Source organism: Anser anser, assembly GCF_964211835.1.
Source record: "Anser anser genome assembly, chromosome: 3".
NCBI lineage: Eukaryota > Metazoa > Chordata > Aves > Anseriformes > Anatidae > Anser > Anser anser.
In genome coordinates, this window is record NC_139722.1 from 121,061,785 (window position 1) to 121,074,824 (window position 13,040).

The 13,040-nt window shown below is 39.8% G+C and overlaps 1 protein-coding gene across 9 annotated transcripts in view; it reads left to right on the top strand.

Moving 5' to 3' along the window:
- The window catches only part of MACROD2 (mono-ADP ribosylhydrolase 2), an 859,998-nt gene that overhangs the window by 712,689 nt on the left and 134,269 nt on the right, over positions 1–13,040 (top strand). The gene's annotated exons all lie outside the window — the stretch shown is intronic.

Consider the following 13,040-nt stretch of genomic DNA (forward strand, 5'->3'; position numbering starts at 1 on the left):
ATGATATACAACGAAGATACAGGAACAGTAATAATAGGGGAGAGAGATTTCAAGGGATTAGGCTTCAATTCATTCATTTTCATGCAGTAATTCCCAAAACTGTCAGAGGAGCGCGTTCAGGCAGGCAGCCAGCTAGGGATGCTGCTGGTAGCACAGACTTTGCACCAGTGCTTTCCTAATGACTTCTCAGTAAGACCTGTAACTTTCAGAAAACTTTTCCTCTATGGGAACATCTTCCAGAAACAAAACACCAGGGGAGGAGTACCAAAAAAGGGAACAGTTGGACAAAAAACATCATCTCCTGGGCTGGGAAGAGGGGAAGGAGCTTAATACTGTTGCAGATAGGCAGGATTATTAGTTAGCTGTGCTGTAAAAATGTAGTGAAACCATGCTGAGCAGGTGTCATAATAGTTCTGCCATGTATAGCTGAATAACGGTGACATTTTTGTTTGGGTGGTACAGTTACACTGAAGAGAGGGCACAGGACTCGACATTTAGGTACTCCTTATCGATCCATGTCAGCTCATTGTCCTCATGGACATCTTTCTATCAATTCTTGGTAGATGAGCGATGTGTCAATATTGCCAATATAGCCAGTACACTGATGCTTCTTCTCTAACAATTGCCCCATTCATGTAAAACCACTGTAAGAATCCCTGGGAATGGTTTTGAGGTTCTAAGACAAACATCCCAAATATAAGGAAGTGGTTGAACTCCTTATCTCATTATGCTGCTGGAATGACTGTTCCAACAGCTAATAACGGCAGTTGTAATTTCTTCCTCGTGGAAGCCTGCCTTGATTTCTTTCTTTTGCTCCTAAATGATAAAATAAGCTGAGAACAGCAAAAGATTTAATTGGGTCACTAATTAAATGTCAGGCATGGGCTGCCTGTTAAAATCGAAGGTTAACTGGCTGTAAGAGCATTTGTGACAGAGGGGATTCAATGTCTAGAGATATGCAAAGTAATAAGATTGATTCTTATGAAATATATTCATTATCCAGAAAATACATTTTTAGACTTATTGCCTTTTTTTTATTTTGTATGTTTATAGTGTTGCCAAGCACAGGAGATTACATACTTTTTTTCTCAGTAAGTGTGCCTTTTAAAATTAGCATATTAGAAGATGCAGTAATTATTCTGCTGGGATTACAGCCATCTCAGGAGACTATTTTTGTTCAGATTCTGCAGAGGAGATAGTTTTTGGGTTTTAAAAAGAGATGTTAAAATATAATACGAAATTTAAGCCCAGAACTTTTTGTACTGGAATCAGAAGTGAGCTTGTTTATGTAATGGTGCTTAGGAATTTATGTGGTTCATGTGATTGAAGAACCTGACACTCTTTAATATATTACAGAGCTCCTATTTGGCATTGACTAATATCCCCATTTTATAGATGGGGAATAGAGTACAAAGAGATCAAGGTATGTTGACACTCCCGGTGGGAGTTCAGTGTAGATAAAAGCTTTAGAGGAGCTATTTAGCCCTGAAAGTGTATGGAGGCTCTGCTTAGATTCCTTTACCCTGGTTTTCATCAAGGTAAATGAACCTTCATGCCGACATAGCTAGGACTGCTAGCTCATTCACTGTTCTGGAATAAATTTGAAAATCTCTTTCTCATACAGAAGAACGAGAGATCTTTTTCTTTCAGGGATGTTAACTTGTGGCAGTACTGATAGAAAACATTGAGAATTATAAACCATGATTTTGAATATCTATATATAAATATATCCCTTTACATATGCATACATATATATGTGTGCGTATACAATAAAAAAAAAAAGTTTCAAAAAAAAAGACATTGAGAGTGAATGGCAGGTGAATTTTTAAATAACAGTTTTAAGAAGCTGTGAGCCATAGGATGCTGGAGAAGAATTTATGAGCTTTCCACATATCAGAGATGTATTGCACCAAAATACTGGAATTGTACCTCACTGAATATGTTTAAAAACAAACAAACAAACAAAAACACCCACCTTATGACTTTTCTTGTGCTATATGCTTTGTTACCGTCATGAGAATTGGCAACAAATCCTTGAAGTCCTTGCATTAGCTGGGTAGTGTATTCATATTAATTGGGTGAGACAGATCAAGTAATGCCTGAAAACATTTAAAGAAGGCATTCTTGTAGCCTCAAGGTAAGTTTATTGTAGGCTGAAAGCTTTTTGCCTTTATTATGTCAGACTTCTGGCTAGTTTGTCAGTTCATCTATTGTTGATATAAAATGGAGATCAGATGGTCTGCTTTGCAGAGGCGGGTGACCTGCTTTGATCAGGATCCCCAGAGTTTACAGTCAGGCTTGTGTTTCCACTTAAACAGAAAGTCAGCTGTCCTGAGGAGTTTCCCACTTGTTTATCACACAGATAGCTTTTGGGGCTGCTAGTCCACCCTCTCCCTCTCCTGTCAAAAACTCCAACTGGTGATTGAGAGCGAAGTCTTGATGTTTCATAACAAACCAGCTTTTTCCAGCATTTCCACTTCATTTGAAAACTCGTTTTGAGCAGCAAAGAGACAATTGTGTGTTTCTATATGCAAAGCTGGCAGTTGTCTTCAGACAAGAGGCAATGTTGTTTCTCTACTTCTTCCGAGTTGTGAAATGAGCATGGGGGAAAAATCCTCAAACCTTTGCAAAGCAAATCCTGGGTTCATGAAGGCACCTCCCATATTTTTGCATACTTAGAAATATATGTTTGTTAGTCATGAAGTGTTAGCTCACTAAAACTGAATGACTAGGATTACTGCCATAAAGTAAAGCACACATTTAAGTGCTTTTCTGGGTCAGGGACTACTCCTCCATCATGTTCAAATTGGATCTCAAACCTTGTGTGACTGCCAAGAAGTTTCAATGCATGCTCCAAATGTGCCAAGTTCTCAACCCTTTTCCATGCAAAAACAGAGAGGAAGGAAGGATGGCCCTTTATAAGAGAAAATTAGTTAGAGCATATATCTTAACTGTACGGTCATTGCATTGTAGCAGTCAGATGGATAAACTCGTCTGCCTTGGGCAAAATGGTTTACTCACAACCCAGCTCCAGAAGGAATGGTTTTACCCCACTTCTTTAGTTTCTTTGTCCCCAAAAGAATGGGAAAAGGATCAAGCCCTAAGCAGGGTGATGGATATTTTTTCTCAGGTGATGAGTTTTGATTTGTCCTCCAAAAGAAATGCAAAGGCCTTCTGCACTTTGGGTTGATAGAAGTAACAATCCTGGTCAGGTTTCCATTATGGTCTCAGCATCTGAGAGGGATGGGAAAAGAAAAAGTACTACACAAAAACATTTAACTAGCCTGTACAGATGGTAGTACCAAATTAAGTTTGCACTGAGGCTCCAGGGCCATATTAATCTCTCTGTAGCTCAGACTAATAAAGTATCTTGGACTGAAGATTTTGTAAAATCTTTGCGAAGTCTGACAGTTTTTATATTACAGATCAGTCAGTGTCAGAGCTTTATTCCTGCTGTGTGGTGCTGTACTTTGTAAGCAGTCATTCAGAAATCTGTCTGATGTTTAAGGTCCTATTAAAATACGAAGAAAGGGCGCGTCTTAAAATTCAGCATGTTTGGAAACTGGAATTTTAATGTCAGTCTGGCTTCCTTCAACCTTCAGATTTTCTCCGTGGGCGAATTTCCCTGAAAGTTCATCTTGAAGTTGAACAAAGCTGTTGTGAATAACAGCTACTGCTAAGTGAGAGTTACAGTGTTTTACTCAGAGGTGGCCCTGTGGTGACTTAGTGTATTTTGGAAGTTTCCTTGTGCCACCTATTCAGCCACTCTTTTCCACCTTTTTTCTAGTGCTCATCCAAATGCAAACTGAGGTTCCTGCTGAAATGTCACAGATGGGGTGGTTTGGGTTAGTGGCGCAGAGTTTGCTTTGCAGCTGGTAATGCTGTGGTGCATGGTGGCACCAAATGATGGACCTTCTGTCAAGAGGTTTTGGAGGTGGAGTGCTTGCAGGAGGAATTGTTGGGAGCTTCTTTTAGTTGTGCAGTTACTGCCGTCAAAACTGAATGAAGATTTCATTAAAACCCTTGTGCAAGTACTGCTTGTGTTGCATAGACCAAAAAAAAAAAAAAAAGATTTGGCTATTACTTTTTCTTCAATTTGAAAACAAGTGGTCAGACTTTTCTAAGCTCTGGTTCTTCACAATGATAGCTATTTCAAAACACTGACCAAATTCTGATCCTTTCTAAACTTCCTCCTTTTGACTTGATTTTCTACAGTGTTATGTGAATGACTTCAGAATTGCACAAAAAAAAATAAAAATCAGAAACATTAATGAAAGTCTTATTGGTGATGAATAAATGGCTGGTATAATAAAGGTACAGGTGGACTTTCGGTCTTTTCAGGACTGGATGGCTACCACATATTAGCGAATGTTTTTCTTTCCCATCATTAACAGGAGGTTATGGTCTCTGAAAGCTGCAGATTCATAGCATGAATCTCAATTTTTGGTCTGTGTACAAAAGGTAGCTCGATATGAGTATTGTTAGCTAATAACTAAGAAGTTAATCTGGAGTATGCCTTCTGTTTGGAATACAGAACAGTTTTTTGCCTGTATTAAAGTACTCAGCTTATTTAAATCACTCTGATGTGTTGTCACATATATAGGAAGTGGTTTAATTAGACCTTGTCCATTTAGCACCTGCAAATTTGAATGTTGAGTGGGTCAGTGCCCTGTGGATGATAAAGAGATGAGATGATGAAAGAGAGGGAAGTTTGTCATCTCTTCATTAGAGAAACATCAGAGGTCTGAGTTCAGAAGGGAGTGTGAAGTGAACTTTCCTCCTGATTAGTGAAGTCCAGCTGTTGTTACTTGACGGTGGGGACACATTGTAAGGGGTAAACATTAGAATTTGGAAAGGTGATTTCTGCTTGCAGGAAGGCATGACAAATGAGAATTACAGCATACTACATATTTAATTGCATTTACCATGACATCTAACAGATGCCGGTAGAAAATGGGATCAATAGTTTTGTGTCCCAAGGGAAGGTCAGCTCACACCAGATGTACCAGTTTTCTTCCCCCTTTTTATATTATAAAAAATGTGTTGTGAATTGATTTAAATCTTAGTTGAATCTCCCTAGAGAAGGTATGTATGTAATAGTATTTCAGTTTTACTGACAATATAGGTACCATTCATTTACTCAAACTCATTCCACCATGCTAATGAGGTAATCTTATTCTGAAAGAACAAGCCATTAGGAGTAAAGTTTGTATACAGATGCATAACGCTCCTTAATGGGGTGTTGCTGTCTTTTGCTAGTAGTCACTGGGGAGTTGAAAGTATGAAAATGTACCTTTTTTATGATTTACTCTATCGAAAATGCAAAGCTTAAGTTAAGCTTGGATACAGACTTAGAAGCGGGAAAGAGAATCACTTCTATAGGAGAATATAAAGTGTAGTGTGATGTGTTTTGCAAAATGTCATTACTGTAGCAGTGGAAAGAAAAATGTGAACTTCAGGAAGACTCAAAGCTGATGGACGGTGTGTTATAAAGATTAATTTTGACACCTGCCTATCTTTTGATCTCAAATAAAACATCTACTCAATTCTGATTTTTTTTTTAATCCTTACTTTATAGCCATCTTCCACACTAGATAGCTGAAGCTCTGTCTGAAAAATGGCAATGGTTTAAGAAAAGAGATAATTAATCAGTGTGTTCACCTTCAAAATTCAGACTGTTGAAAACAGGGGAAGTTGCTATATCTCTGCTTAGATGAAAGTTAAATCTGCTGGATGCTGTCAAACATTTAATTTGATGAAAGACCGATGTTACAGATGGGTCTGTCATTTTTGGATGCCACCTGGGAATTAAGTGTCATGTAAAGGTCAACAGTATTTGTAGAAATCTGTAGTCTCTTGGTGCTCAGAAAGAGATTTCCTGGAGAAACTGTTTATTAACTGTGTGGTGTGGTATGCAGCCTCGTACTTTTGATCATACAGAGCAAGTGGCTATCAAAGAGAGGGCATTGCAAGGTCGTTAAATTCCTTTTCATGCTGGGTAATCATACCCTCCATGGATAACCAGTTGCCCTGTATTCAGTGTCTCACAGCGGGGTAAATTACAGAATCCCTATGGGTGCTCTTACTGATTTTAGTGTTTCGTATCTGCAGGTGAATTATTCACTTACAGCAAATACAGGGTGTGTAGTTGGATGATGTAGGGTGTGTATTCTCTTTCATCTGGCATTGCCAAAATGTAAGGGTGAGAAGATCTCTTTTCTGACTCTATTTTGAAGAGTGGCTATGTCTGAAGCATTTGATCTTGTTTTCACTGATATCAATTAAAATGTAAATGATGTTTGAAGATTCTGTTCAGAAATGTCTGTGCTTTCATGACCGTCAACCTTTAACGAGTTTTGATCAGTTATTTTCTGATTTACCTGATCTATAAGGATGATAAGAATTCAGGTGCAATTGATGAAGTAATAGTCAATAATGTTCCCTGAGTCTTTATAGCGTAGACAAATAGAATTAGTCATTGAAAGAGGTCAGTTTGAGATTTGGGGATGCTGAGGTTTATCTATGATCCAGTTACTTTTGCCTTAGATGCTGGTAGAAAAATTGATGACCGAAATTGGTATTAGTCGTCCAAATTTGAGCTTAAATTATGTGCACAGCAATATTGGGAATTTGGAATTTCATTTTGGGGTTTTCAGTGTCTTTACAGCCCCTCAAAGAATAGTAAGTGAATAGTCAGTTTTGGTACCTTTCTTGCAAAAAAAGTTGGAGATGATTCCTTTAAAACACCTCTTTTTTGGCTTCTACAGCTCTAGCACAAGGACATTAGATGCAAGAGAGAAGTTATCTACAAAAAGGGCAAAGTAGAGCTGGTGAAGTTAGAAAGGGGAGTTTAAAGGCAAACAGCTCAAGTCACTGGCCACACTCAGCCAATGAGCCATATCCACCTCTGTTTTATTACCAGGTAACATCCTGGGACGATGTGGACAAAATCCGTTGTGTCCTTTATGTTTTTATACATTTTTGTCTTGCAAATCGAAGATATAACATAGTAACAAGGAAAACACTCTTTCCAAAGTGATTATTATTGTTTCCTTAATAGTTCTGGAAAATCTGCTCTCAGTTTGGAGCCTACAGCACAAATTTTATTGACTGAATTATAGGTGCTCAACACCTGTCAAGCAGGGCCTTTCCCCACGAGCAAGGAAGAGACAGTCTGGGAAGACTACACTATCTGGGGCTTTCCAGAGGGGTATATTGCAGGAGTTTCAGACTCTTCTTAATGGCTTTATTGTTGCTCCTTTCAGCAGACCTGGGGAGAAAGTTGTAAAGATATTCACGTAATGTAATGAATAGTCATTAGCTGATGTTGCCATAAACACATCAGAGGGCGTTCTTGGAATGAATGCTTCTTGCTGAAAAAACCCACCAGATCTCCCCCCTCCTCAATTTTAGTGTACAGAACATGTAGGGAAAGAAAATTAGTTCCAGTAATCTACTTATCCAGCCAGAAAGATACAGAGCCCCCAAAGTGCTCTAAAACGTAATGTTTTCTGTTATAAATTGTTTTCCAGTTTTTGTGTTTATTTTTAGGAAAAATATATGTGAAACCTTTTAAATTAGTATAGATAAAATATATTTCTTCCATACTGCAACAAACGTTGAATTGCTTTTGTTGCTTGAAAGAGTTCTCGTCTGGCTTAATGACAGCTTTCCGACATTTTCCCACTGTGTTAGGTTCAGGACCTTTCAATGTAATGGATTTTTCTGAGGAAGGACCGAAGTACTGTTATTCTGACCTGTCTGCCTGGATTTCCTGGATTAGATTCATAATCTGACACAAACCAATTAACCTGGTTTTACTCTAGGCTCATAAAATATTAATTATGCTGAAGTATTTTGAATAATTGAATAATAGACATGACTTCTAGCTGTATGAAATTTGGTCATAATAATAATTACGTAATAATAATACTTTGGAGGGAGAAGCCCTACAAGTGCAGGAAGCTTTCTGTCCTGCCTGATTTTTTTTGGTTCGCTAATGGCACAAACATTGTTTAATGAGCTTGGTGAAGATGTGACAAAGCTGCTGCTGCTGCCTCATGTTTGTTTTGTCTTTTCATGACACTTTGAGCATGATGCGGGATCTTGTCCAAAAGGTTGTAAGTGATAAAACATTACAGCCATGGGAAAAATGTACAGTGAATGGCATCTCTTAGTTGTGATTTCTGCCTTCCATCAGCAAGAAATGATTGAATCTCCTAAATGAGAGGATGCTGCTGAACCAGTTCAGGTATTATTGAAATGGATTTTGACATAGACTGCTGCCTAAACAATCAAAGATTTCAGCAGGAATAGGGGACAGTGTACGTAGCCTGCCTATATATCATTTCAAGCTCCTTGAGGGTTTTCTTGCCCCCTACCTCCTGGCTGTGTTTCCCTCTCTTTGTGGTGGCTGGAACCAGTATGACTTGTCTTTGTTCCTACCTTACAAAAATAAAACAAATAAATCCATGATGCTCTTGAATATTAGAATTAGAAAAGAAGTTACTTACTCTTCTACCAGGGCTCATTGACCGGCTCCCATCTTCTCCTGCCTCTGTCCTTGCTCATACTTTTTAGTGTCATTGCTATTGCTAATGTGTAACTCGAGGAATGAGCCAAATCAATCGGTTGAAACAATCTCAGGCTGGTGCCACGGGCTACAAAACACTCAGTGAAGCAAATGGCCCGACAGGGAAGTTGGCTGGTGCAAATGCACACTGGATAGCACTGCCGTTGCTTTTTATATTGATGTTCGATTACTGCGCTGATCTGGAAAACTTTTTTTAAGCTTCTTTTAGACAAAGCAAATTAGGGATGCTTTAAAATGCTTTCAGTGGTTTTATATTTTTGTGTGTGTTTTATACAGTGGAAAAAGGTGACAGGCTTGTTTTATGTTTCTGTAAGCGGTAATAGCATTTCAAAAAGAATACAGCTAGAAATATTACATTGCGACATCCTGGCACAAAAAGATAGTTTAGGTCAGATGGGTTTGTATAGCATTCTTTTAGTTGCTGTCTGAGCTATGGTATATACAGCTTCAAAAGCATCTGGAAATGTTATCAACAGTAAAATGTTTAAAAGCAGCATAAAATAAGCACAGCTTTTTAGTCATCTCTGGTGGATTGTTCTAGGAGGAGTCAGATCTCTATTACATCAGCAAGTGAGCAGCTCGCGAGGAGTACCCTCAGCAAACTATTGCTTCTGCAGAATCATCTTTGGCAAAGCTGTTTTTATTATGCTCTCTCAGTCTCATCGTATTCCGCTGATTTGTGGCTCATGTGGAGTGGGATTCCTCTTTGTTAGCTCTGTGGCAGCTTAGGTATTCTTTCAGCAGCCTAGGAATGGAAATTTATTTTGGAGAACTTTGGTTTTCCCTTTCTCCTGCATTTGCTCATGGTGGTTGATCGCTGGAGCTGGGTTTGCAGGGTCAGGCCATGTGCCTGCAGGGAGAAGAGACGCGAGAGCTTTGAAGGATCACGGGGAGGCCCGTGACCTCAATCAGGCCATTATACAGGGAAGCATTCCTGGACAAGTTCCTTGTGCACTCCCAAACAGCATTGTCAAAATGTGTTAATTTCAGTGGAACTCCTCTTTAAAAAATTGCCGGACAAAGAGAATGCTGAAATCCCAGAACTGGCAGGTCTGCTTCTTGCCTGCTTCTTCCCATTGCTCACTTGGGAGCCCGGGTGCAGCCGGCAGCACCCAGGAGAAGGCCACAGCTTAGGAAAGCTCCCAGTGAGCATTTCAGCCCCGTGAGGGGGCACGTCACCACCGCCCCCCACGGCAGGCTCTTGTCAGCTCCCCCAGTGACCCCATCTGTCACTTGTACCCTGTAAAAAATAAAAATAAAATAGCAACTCAAAGATATTGTTATGTTCTGTGAACACAGGACCTGACAGCATGTATTACAATCTGCAGTTGTCCTGGTTTTATATTAATTAGCTATCTAATTGCATGTCCAACCCTGGCTGATGCATTTGTAAGTAATTAGGATTTATTTGAAAGCATGCTGTTTTAATGTTTTGTCTCCACTTTATACTAATGAAATTACAGATAAATTTAATTTTGAAGTAATAAAAACAAAACACAACAACAACAAAAACACATAGATGACAACACTGAACATGTTGATCAATCCCAGCTCACAGAGCACGGGCTTCTGAGAGCTACAGTCATGGAAGAGCTCGCCTTAAATTCTGGGGACTTGCCTGAGTAAGATTTACTCTCTAGAGTAATGGCTGGAAGCACGTTGTGATGCCATTACAAATGCAGCCACGTTGTAATAAACTTTCGCACCTAAATACCAATTACAAGTATGTACCTGCCTAATAATTTGTTATACCAAAATTATGTCCCACAGTATCTGCCTTTTTGTCTAAATGCCAACAATCTCATTTGTCTTTCTCCTAGCCTGTACGTTCAACAGAGATTAGACAGAATAACAAATGATATCATTATCCTTCTAAATGAATATAACGGAGAGAAAATAAAATTAAGAGTGAGGCAGGAAATTGTTAATATGTTTATAGAATTATCATTATTGCATTAGTGAAAATAGGTTTTCATCTACTTCTGGCTTTCCTTTGGATTGCAGCAGTCATTTGAGTAAAGCAGGATCAAGATATTAGTGGCTTTTCAAATTGTTCCTATGCAATTGCAGACAGATATTAAATTAATGAGCAAAAAGGTGTAGATGCGTATATTATCATAAAGGCAAAACATTTTCAAAGTTCAGTTGTGATTTACAATTTCAGATGATCTGGGTCGTAGAGCTTACTAGGAAAATATTTGTTATTTGTTTTGGTGGTTTGTTTTTGTTGTTGTTCTGCTTCCCTGGGGAGAAAGACAACATCTCAGGGAAAAAGGCTTAGTGTCAGAAAAGTCACTGATGCTCTTCATAGCAAATTCCCTTCAGATGCCTCTTTACCACCCCCATGATTTTCTTACTGTGCTAGAAAGAAGGTATACTTGGAAGAGTCACAGTTGCTATAGTCTGGCTTGGGAGTCCAGAGCAGGAAGAAGGAGAGAAGGAGACTGATGAGCAGCTTCTGCCCAGGCACTGGGGCGGCACATGCACCAGAGGCTGGTTTAGGTGGATGCTTTCAGTTCTCAGAAGAGGTTTTTTTTTTCACATCGGGGGGAGCGCATCCACTACGTGCTTGCTTTTGGAGAAGCAGCGACTAGACAGAAAGCTACTTGTTACATCCAAGGACATGTCCAGCCTGAAATGTAAATGCTCCCCGATTGCACTCAGAATCAGAAGGTCAAAGCCTCTGAGGACCTTACCACAACTGAGGTGGCATTGGACTCTTGCTTGGTTAAGCTATGACATCTGAGAGGCTGTGGGACAGGAAGGATATTGTGGCCCGTCCCCCAACCCAGAGTGGGTATGTGCCTATTACAACTCCGTCAGTAGGGAATATTTTTGCTGTGAGTCTGTAAAAAAAACCTTCTGAATCTCTAGCAAGATAGCATAACTATTCTACTACTGTTTCTACTTGACTTCCACCAGCTACTTAATGTGTAGTGTAAAAATATTCCCACTTATTTTTATGTGACATTGTACATGTGGTTAGACCTTATGGGGTGCTTAAAATGTATGTTTTGAAAAGACTGCCTTCTAGCTTTGTGGAGCTTTTTTCTTTTTTTTCTTCTTCTTCCCCTACTGTGGGCAACATCAGCTGGGAAGTAGACTATTTATGAAATAATGTTGCCCACTGGCGGTGAAGGAAGAGGCAGATACAGTAAGTGTTTTATGTCATTGTGACAGCTTTCAAAGCAGCTCATTCCAACAATTTAGTCCAGGAGGAAAAAGCATTAGTGTTTGCCTGGAGGAATTTTAATGCTACAAGACCTACATATAAGTTCATATTAGAAAAGATTACATACATTGAACAAAAAGGCTGAAAATCTCAAGGGGCTTCAATTTCAATACCAAGCCTCACAGGTACAGTGAAAGTGGTATTGCACATGCCACACTGTTATTACAGCGTTCAGAAGCCCCCTACATATGTATTTAGAACATAAAAATGGCCTTTAATAATGTATAAACAAACAAACCTTATTATGGTTGCAAAGCAGTCAAAAATTAAAGAGCATCAATGTTAAGAGCATTTCTTCAATATGAATCCAGCTGCCTTCTGCTGCTCCATGCTCTGGGTTGCCACGACCTCTGCACACGCAGAAGGAAGCTGAAGGAAGGTAGCATGGGCAGTTTATTGTGTGCATTTCCTGACTTTTTAGTGATGACCACTTTCACGGTGTTCTTTAGGTCTTTAAATGCAGCTGTGTAGGGTTTAAAAGCAGAAACCGTGATGAGGCATCCGCTTGCTGCCTTTTGTTACCCATCAGGTCCCTCTGTGCTAGCGGAGAGAGGAGCTGGTGGCAGGAGCGGGTGTTAGCCTCGACCCCAGGCAGCACAAGAGAGGCACCGTGGAGCACCTCAGGGAGATTTCCTGGCAGAGAAGCATGGCGAGGTGCCACGGTGGCTTCTCCTCCAGGCGCCCTGCAGAGAAACTGCCTGGCTCCCTAAACTGGACTTTTTTGGTGTCCCCGTAGTTGTGCCTGCCCCGTTTGTTTTCCAGTTGCCTGCTCAAGCCAAGTCTTTGCTTTGGATCTGCTCCACGGTCTTTGTGAATGTACAATGCTGTTCTACTCCTGTTCTGTAGCCTCCTTCCTCACTTGGTTGTAATGTCATTCCTGTCTCACCTGTTCATTTTCCCCAGCCTCTGTGGTGGGTTTATGCCTTTATCTGGTTACACGGAGTACGGGCAGCCCTGTCCTCTGAGTTGCTGCTCTGCCAAAATTAGCCTGCTTCCCCACTTCTTCGGTAGACTTATTTTCTGCATGCCATTTTGGCTTCTTGCCAGCACTGAATTTTTTTTTTTTTTTTTAGCACCATTTAAAATGCGAGGCGAGTAAGTTTTTTAAAGTGACTTATGTGCTGGTGATTCTCACACTGGATAAGCCTTCTCCAGTAATCAACATTTAGAAGTAACATTCTTGGCAGAGATTTGATGAAACCTCTGAGCAAAGCA